Source organism: Myodes glareolus, chromosome 15 (assembly GCF_982192425.1).
Source record: "Myodes glareolus chromosome 15, mMyoGla1.1, whole genome shotgun sequence".
Taxonomy (NCBI): Eukaryota; Metazoa; Chordata; class Mammalia; order Rodentia; family Cricetidae; genus Myodes; species Myodes glareolus.
The window spans coordinates 33,656,449-33,664,740 of NC_142040.1; the positions used below are offsets into that span (position 1 = coordinate 33,656,449).

An 8,292-nucleotide genomic window follows, 5' to 3' on the forward strand; every position below is an offset into this window, starting at 1 on the left:
GCAGGCAATGCTCTTAACCTCTGAGCCATCTCTCCAGCTCCCCTATTTAGATGGAAAAACCTCTAGGTAGAGCATTGTTTATTCCACCCATTGCCAGGGGCAATAGGTAATGATAACCAGGTTGACGCGCCTTTATTATGATAATTAGGACCAGTTCTTTGAGGGAGAATGGACGTCGATCATCTGGCTACTTCCTGCTGACAAAGGGGCGATGTTTGGGGGGATAAATGTTTTTATCTGACTGAATTTTTGGCGACAAATGTTTTTATCTGACTAAATTCTTGGCGACCTTGGCTGAGGGCGGCGGCAGCAGCGGACAGCGGCGGCTGCCACAGCTCCGCCTCTGAAGCCCATAATGGCGCGCTCCGCATGGCCCAAAGGCATGGCTCCGCCCCGGGCCGTGCGCGGGCTCGCCGTTTCACCTCAGGCAATGAACTCGCACCGCCGGCTGTGAGCCTTTTCCAAGCTCCGGCGAGGGGGGGCATCTGCCCACCCGTGGAGGGGCTTCTCCTGCCCGGTCCGCCCGCGCGCAGAGCCCCGTTCTCTGGGAACTCACCTCCCCGCTCGCCCATGTTGCTATGGAAACACAGTTTTTCTGCAGAGCCGATTCAGCTCCTCTCTGCTTTCTATGGCGCCGCTGCTCACCACGCAGCTTCCGCCTCAGTCAGGCGAGTCCGCTCAGGTGCTGAAAAAGTCCTCCAAAAACCATAGCCCCGCCAGAAGGCCTCTGCGGACTCCAGCAAATTTCCCGCCAGCAACTGGTTAGCATGGCCACGCCTCCCGAACGAGCTAGCACTGGAGAGTGCAATTTTGCGTCTCCCTCCTGAGTAGCTGGGATTACAGGTGTGCACCACCGTGCCTGGCCCACTTCCGTGTTTCTAATCAGGCATTACCGCTCAAAGGCGGGCCGGCTGCCGCCAGCACTCTCAGCACGATCAAGCAGCTTGTCTTTCTCAGTCAAAAATTAAAGTTTTTTGTACGTGAGAGCCAGAGACTGAGCTCTCTTAACAAAATTAGGCGAAAATCACCTCCAAAAGCTCTGTGGCTCTTTAAGAACAGGGAAGGCAGTGATCAAGTTTGCCTCCCTACGAGACTGTTGCCTCCAGTCTCTATCAGCGAGTATGCACGGAGGAAGCCGCGGATCTCCCAACCGTAAACCTCGCCCTTTTTGCTGCTGTTTACATTCCTCCTGCACTGAACTTAAGGGATTTTTCTTCCCCGTTGCTTTCTGTACCTTCTTTCAGATACCTTAACTTTGATTTTTTTTGTATTTTCTTTTCTATTTAGGCCTATCCTTTGAAATTCCTTTTTACATTTCTTTTCCTCCCCTTTCTGGGGATTTCAACCGACGTCACTCACCGCTCCATGTTCTCAGAGTTCTGAAATTCAAGGCTCTCTGTGCTGGTGTCTGATCTTGGCTTTTTCTCCCGGGCTTTCTCAGGGTCCCCCGGCGTAGTTGTCAGGGTCCCTCAGCGTCCCGGAGTTTCGAGCACCAGTTGCGGGGGGCCATCCTGTCCCGCAGGAATGAACGCCACCAAAAACGAGAATTCCTTCTCTGGTCACATCTTTATTTGGAGCATTCCCTTGAGGAAAATTGGGGGAAGGGACGATAGAGCAGGGACGAGAGAAAGCTTAGAGAGAGAACGTTGGGCCCCGAGGCAGCTGCTTTTAAACGGTGGAGCGGCTTGAACGCTGTCCTGATTGGTTAATGCCATTCTGCTGGTCTGAGCATGTGCAAGCAAGGGTGCAGGCAGGGTTGCTCAGCCCCACGTGGCTACCTCCAAACTGCAGGACCACCTGTGCCTCCAGGTGGCTCCCAACAGCAACCAGAGAAGCAAACTGGATGGAAGAGTCCCAGGCTGCTTGTTAAGTGTTTTAGTCTCCCTAGGATCACTGCTGTGCTACCTTTTCTAAATTTCAGGCTCCTCAAATAAAAAATAACGCCCGAAGCTTCTGTCATAGAGCATAATAAAGGGTGTGTTTACTTCTCCTCTTTCAAGGTGCTGACATTCATCCGAACCTCTTCCTCTGTCCTCTTTAGGTGCGGGGGCCGGGGTGGGGGGGCGCTATGCTCAGACATACACAGCACCTAACACGTATTTCTCAAGCTCACCTAAACTGTCTTTAGTCTCTGTTTTCTGTCTTAGCTGCCGCTGAAAAGTTACGAAACCCTCAGAACATTCTGGCTAGAAGCTCTTATCCTTAGGCCTTGGGGGCATTAAAGCAATATGCCCACCAAAACAGGGAAAAAATGATCAATCTGTTTGAAAAGTAAGACTTCAGCCCAGCTGTGCACAGCGGAATGTCGTCGTAAAGTCTGTGAAAGCAGATTGATACCACAGGCACGAGGTTCCGCTCCTTGATACTGTTCAGCCCTTAAACCGCAGGCTCTGAGTAGGAGGGGCGAGCTTCAGCAGCCCTCCTACCGCTGCACTTGCTCGTTAGGACTCCAGGGGGCAGCCAAGTTAGCTTTCCCACGGGGCGGGAACTCAAACTGCACCTTTGGTTGCTCAAAGGGCCAACATTTAGTGTCTGCCTCTGGCATTCGCTAGGTAATTTAAAATCCCCGTACATTGGTTTATTCATCTGAAAAGCAGACGATACTTCTTTCCCTGTAAGAACTCTTGTGGAGATCAAAGGAAGGAGCATATGTGAAAGTCTTGGCATGGCACTGTGATGGTGGTCCTCGCCTCTAGGGCACATGAGGCAGCACAGTTGCTGATGGATCTGGAAGATGGAGATGATGTGGACTCTGCTCACAGGCGGCTTCCAGGCTTCACTGGGCTGAGGCCCCAGGCCAGTGCTTTTAAGCCCCTGTGCTAGAATTGTAAAAAGACATTCTCAGGGAAACTGTTTAAAGATTCAAAATTCACTCTGCGGTTACAACTTTATGTCTTTTCAGCCTGTTTCCAAGCAAATTTGAATTTGTTATAATACAAAAATAATATTGCATTCTCTGAAATATTTGAGAAATGTGGATCTCCAAGGAGATGTGCTGTGACTCATTCGGGATATGCCTTCCACTTGGCACCTTCCCCACGAACTTGAGCGCTAATGGCCCTCGGTTTGTTGCGCTTGTGGATCTGTCTTTCTATTAGAACAACTGGTGGTAAAGCCCCGACATGAGATATCGCCACATCTCATTATTAATGTATGAAACTCTGAGCCTCTGAGAAGATATAAGATGTTCTTCAAATCAGGGTATGGGCATTTACTGAATCAAGGATGGCTCTCTGAGTTGAGCCTACCTTCTTCTTCCATGATAAGCACCCTAAGCATAAAACAGTGTATATGTGCAATGTGCACATAGTGTCTGAGTCAGCCTTAATGCAACAGTCGTAATCCTTGCACAAGAAAAGCTTCCCTTAATGCCCAGGGGTTCTAGGGCAGGACCTGCCGCCTACCAAGCTGCAGGGGAGTGTAGATCATCCTCCAAAGGCTTAGCTTGGGAGGGAGGGTAAAAGTTTGCTTGTGAAGACTTCACTAGTAATCCAAAACTGTGTCTAGATAAAACACAGTACTTACAAATGAGGTCATCTATACAGAGAGCTATTTCTTGCCCCCAAAAAGAAAGCAGATTCTGATGAGTGCGTAGCTCTAAGTAGGTTGGCTATTGATAGATACTGCAGTAGCTCTAGGGAAATTAACTTTCCTGACACTTAATATGCAGAGTGACAATGCTACTTGTATAGATTTTCAAAGAGTTTGCTGATGCACTGAAGTTTATGAGTCAAGCCTAAGCCTTCAGAAATCCTAGGCAAGTGCTCTGCCACCAAGCTACACTCCGAAGTCCAAAGGACGAAGTGGGGCAAAATTTAACACAAATTTCTCCTCCATACTTTTAATAAAGAAAATAATAACACGGAGTTTTAAGTGATTTCTATGATACACAACCATTATTTAAGTTGCCTTTTCTGGCTTTTCTGCTGCAGAGGTCACCTCCAGGGGAAACTCCACCCTCTGTCTACTGTCCCCATTCTCAGGCCTCTTCCCTTAGAAATGATCAACCCTGGCCCCTTCCACAAGCATGAATGGCAGTTCCAACATAGATCTCTTCAGAAAAGGAAGAAAGGGATGGAGAGACGGAGGGAGGGAGGGAGGGAGGAAGGGGTTCTAGAGAAAGCTCTGGATTAATCTCTATCCAGGACTCTATCTAGTCCATCAAGGGACGGACTTTCTCTTTGGAGAAAAAAAAAAACCTGAATTACTAATAAATCGAGCTTTTGTCTAAAAGATCTCCTGAGCAAGTCTTGTAGCCTGCCAGCAACAACAACATGCACCTAGGGGGACTCCTGTCTGACTCTCCTTGTGAGTACTGCCTAAAACTTCGATTCAGGCATTGTGTGAAGCTGTACTGAAACAATGTAGATCAGCATTTCCCAGAATGAATATTAAAAAAAATCTGTTTTCCTATAAATTAACATTTATGTAAAGGGTAGACACTGGATTAAAGTAAACTCAGAGATACCCTTTACCTTATGACTACTCCCAGAGTTTAATGTATGGTGACTCTGCAAAAGTAGACCTGTAGGAATGGTTCAGCAAACTCACTGGCCCCGAGCTCCACAGCTCTTCCTCTTAAAGGATTCCCCTTAGGCCTTCTGTAAGAATGCTCACTCAGACATATTACTCAAGATCCCAAAGACCATAGTCAGGAAAGCAGCACAGAGCTGGGTTTGTCTGTTGGTCCGTTTGTTTGTTTTGAAGACTAGTCTAATTCAAACAGATGGGCTAGTTTTGTCTGAACCATCTGCGTATTTATGTTGTTCCGTCATTCTGCTGTACAACCACACAGTGAATGTTGAATTAGAGAGGAGGACAAAGTTCAAGCGACTTACTGTAGAGGTGATGATTACATACTGTGTTCTGGAAAAAAATGATAGGACTAGATGTAAAGGTCTCTCATCACAGAAAGTATAACAACATGAGTTAATACCCATCATAATTAACTGTATTGAACAATTCCGAAATACACACATACACGTACTTTGTTGATTATAATAAGCACATGTATTTTTACATTATATGTACATATATACAATATAAACATATTTTAAAATATTTTATTTAATATAATAAGTTAATATGTACCTCTTGATTTAAAGTAAATAAATTTGGAAAATAAAAAAGTCAACTAATCACAAATTCTTTCAGTATACTTAAAAAGTATCCCATTTAAAATTAAATTTAGCTTACTTACCACTTCACAAAAATTTGCCTAGATTATTAAAATTACGACTGCAGGGCGGAAGAGATGGCTCAGTGGTTAGGAGCACTTGCTGTTCTTGCAGAACACCCAGATTTGGTGTCCAGCACCCACAAGGTGGCTCACAACCATCTGTAACTCCAGTTCCAGAGGATCTGAACCCCTCTTCTGGCCTCCATGAGAACTGCATGCTCGTGGTACACATACATTCAGACAAAACACACACACACACACACACGTGTGTGTGTGTATATATATGTGGTTGTATATAAAATACAAAAGTAAAATATTGTTGCATATAACATTGCAGGGTGACAACGTTTTGAACAAACATGATTGTAAACCACATAAAAAGTCATGTAATTTATAACATAACACCATATATTGCTTTACTCTCAGTCCGTGATATCACATCAATCTAAATACAAGCTGCATGCAGAACAAAAGTGCTGTTTTGTGACTTAGATGAAGAATTTTTTTATTACCAGACTCGAGCTAAAAAAAAAAATAAAAATAAATAAAATTAAAAAAACATGGTAGGCTGTTTAATCTTCCAGGGAGTTAAATGAGGACAGCCAACAGCCTTTCCCAAAGTATAGTTCCTGGCATCTGCCCTCAGATGTTTGTTGGTGAGTCACTGCCTTGAGGCATTAAAATGACAAAAGTGATATGTAGTCCATGAAATATTAGACCCTAAAAATCAATCAGAATAATAAACACAGGACTCCAGCTTCCAAAGTGAAGTACATTATACCAGAGAACGTGTTCTAAAATAATAGGATTTCCAATTTTATTTTATCTCAAAAATCAGGAATTAGACTTTCTTAATATGTCACATACTGAACAACATTACTACATGTATACAATTTGAAAGAAAACATAATATGCACACATTTTTCAAAGAGACGGTTTCAAAGTGTTCCTGCTGATGGGAGGTACAATTTAGAAGTTGGAAGACCAATGTTGGAAAGGGAATAATGTCTATGAAAGCATATGTCAGGTTAACTAGAAGATAACTTAGGCAGATGTGAGCCTGTTCTACAAAAATGGTCTCCAATTGTCAAAGAACTGCCAGGATGAAACAAAGCCGTCTCTGAACTGGTCCCATGCAATGACAAGGACAAAGCTTTACATTCTGCTAAGCTTCTCACTTGGGTAGCAAATAACAAAATTTGGGACTGAGAGGGCAAATAAAGAAGAGAGAAAAAACACAGAAGTAAAATTCAACTTCGAAAACTATTGGGATCAAGACATGAGGTCTCGACTCAAACATATCAACAGAATGTGACTTTGGGGGTAGTATTTCTTTTTAATTGACAAATGTTTATCAAGTCATCTAAACCTTCGCTTTTTAAATTAAAAAGTAACCTGGATATAATTGTCACTCCTGAATGGGAATGACATTTACAAAGCTCATGAGAGTATTTAGGGAGTTTCCTTACCAATTAAGTCACATAAGAAACAGTTTCAGTGAAACTTGAGAGTTTTCTGAGAACGCAGTCTGTTTCTATGCCGCAGCATCTAACTATTCTTAAACTGGATGCACGGTTTTCTCAAGAATTTTTTTCTTGAGAACATTTAAAGTAAATAAACTTTCCTTTATTTACTTTAAATAAATCGAAAGAAAATCAAGTCTTCCAAGATCATATGCAATAAAATGAATTAACATGAATACATTCCAAAAATCATATGCCTTTCAGATCGAAACAGATTTATGTTCACATAAAAGGCTAACCAGTTGTACATGGGATCATATGTTTTTCACTGCTATAAAATTCCCATTCAGAGGCTCCATCTCTAAATATCAGAGTCGGTTTAGGCTTTCATTTTCTTACCCCAGAGTTGGATTGGAATTTCAAGATATTGAGATCTTGGGTGACACACTCAAACTATTTCAGGGCTATTGTGGAAGGCGACCAGATATTTTTGCCTCTAGTTAAAATGCACTTGTCAGCTGGCATATTCACTGTATAATCTGGGGATAAAGTTAAGGCCTAGCAAGCTGTCAAGACCTTTACAGTTCTAATTATGCCCTAATTACAAGAAAGCCTGTGATGAAGTCCTTGTAAAATAAATCCCTATTATTAATTAGATAACTCTAGCTCCAGGGGATCTGTTACTCTCTTCTGTCCGCCTCAGAACATGTACACAAATACCACAAATTTTATAGACACACTCTTATATTAAAATAACAAGAATCTTCACCCATTAAATAGTTTAAGTAAAATTACCACTGTAGAAAAAAAAAACAGGATCTTTAAAGGCATTGTCACGATTCCTGAGGTATCTGCAAACTCCCTCAATAGTTAAGGTTCCACCTACTATTGCAAACTCAACCAATATCATGGAACTACCACCCATGCTCTCCACACCCACCCATCCCCTCCCCCCTCCCCAAACCCTCTTCTTTTACATTGTTAGCTGTAACATATTGGCCAGAATCGTTTCACGTATCATACAAAAAGGTTTCTGTGTTTGTCATATATTTAGGATCTGGAACCAAATCTTCTAGAAGAGCACCCAAATTACCTCAGTACAAGAGTGTAGTTACCTAGGACTATTCATACTACAGAAAAGTAATGTGCACCAAACCTTGCCAGGAGCAGCAGCCACTGAGGACCAAGTACTGCTTTCCGGAGTTCCACACCTGCTGGTTTCAGGTGGCAAACTGTGCACACCTCCTCTTTCAGTCACAATGGCCTGTTACAGAGAGCAGGACCCCTTGTTTATCCCGGCCACCTGGCTAGCTTACATATGAAATAACTACACAGAAACTGTATTAATTAAAACACTGCCTGGCCCATTAGCTCTAACCTCTTCTTGGTTAATTCTCATATCTTGATTTAACCCATTTCTAATAATCTGTATATCACCACGAGGTCGTGGCTTACCGGGAAAGATTCAGCATATCTAACCTGGCAGCTCCATGGTTGCTCTCTGTCTCTGCTTTCTTCCTCCCAGAATTCAGTTCCGCCTCCTCTGCCTACCTAAGTTCTGCCCTATCAGGTCAAGCAGTTTCTTTATTGATTAACCAATGAAAGCAACACATAAAAGAAAGAACCTCCTACACCAGTGGTCTCAAGAAC

General features: G+C 43.2%; 1 pseudogene; it reads right to left on the bottom strand.

Annotated features, from left to right (window-relative positions):
- Nucleotides 1-415: 415 nt before the first annotated feature.
- On the bottom strand, nt 416-605 carry LOC148119672 (Nuclear RNase P; annotated as a pseudogene).
- Between the last annotated feature and the right edge of the window lie 7,687 nt (nt 606-8,292).